At 52.5% G+C, this 785-nt stretch overlaps 1 pseudogene across 1 annotated transcript in view; it reads left to right on the top strand.

Annotated features, from left to right (window-relative positions):
- Positions 1–442: 442 nt before the first annotated feature.
- LOC105538645 overlaps positions 443–785 on the top strand; it is a 38,754-nt pseudogene continuing 38,411 nt past the window's right edge. Inside the window, exon 1 of the transcript XR_001005941.1 lies at positions 443–592. The product of XR_001005941.1 is annotated as a zinc finger protein 431-like (transcript). The remainder of the gene's footprint in view (positions 593–785) is intronic.

Genomic DNA, 785 nt, shown 5'->3' with positions numbered 1-785 from the left:
AGAATTTAAAATTTACATGTGGCTCACATTTTATTTCAGAAAATTACCTCCGTTCTAAAATTTCAGCCTGCCTGCTCAAAGACCAGAAGCCGGGAAGGTCATAAAATCCGAAATTTTAAAATAATTATTATATTCTTTTCATTTGTGAATAGGCATACAGTATGTTATTTATAAATGCATGTGACTTCACACACAAGGTTAAATGCAAATACCAACTGGGGTGGGCCTGGCTCAGCTCAAGGAGGAAGCCCTGCCTAAGAAGGCTGCAGCCAAGACTGTCACTCTTTCTTCACTCAGCCCAGCATCTGATCGCATCTTCTGTCATTCAGGGCCTGAGAGGGTGGGGTTTTAAACGTTATCCAATCAGCGACGCTAGACTGGGAACCGTCCAATCAGGCACGCAGCTGGAGCGGACAGGACGGCTTCCGGGATGTGGCGGGGCCTTTGTCTCTCACTGCAGCCTGAGCTCCAGGTCTTACCTTCATTGCTCTGTGTCCTCTGCTCCTAGAGGCTCGGCCTCTGTGACCCTGTGACCTGCAGGTATTGGGAATCCACAGCTAAGACACCGGGACCCCCTGAAAGCCTAGAAATGGTGAGAGTGCTGGGTCGGACATCCCGAGAGAAGGGGAAGGGCTGGTTGTAACCGGTGGGAAGTGGCTGTGGCGGGACTCAGGCCTCCCTGCAGTCAGCTCCGCAGTCTGCGCCCCGAGTTCTCCTTGCCCAGCTCGGCCTCAGTCCCAGCCATAAGATGGCGGCTGCGCTGACAGTCGGTACCCCGGGCGTCC

The sequence above is a fragment of the Mandrillus leucophaeus genome, unplaced genomic scaffold (genome assembly GCF_000951045.1).
Source record: "Mandrillus leucophaeus isolate KB7577 unplaced genomic scaffold, Mleu.le_1.0 Scaffold196, whole genome shotgun sequence".
Lineage (NCBI taxonomy): Eukaryota > Metazoa > Chordata > Mammalia > Primates > Cercopithecidae > Mandrillus > Mandrillus leucophaeus.
Note: the sequence above shows the minus strand (reverse complement) of the source record. Positions and strands in the feature narration are given on the sequence as shown.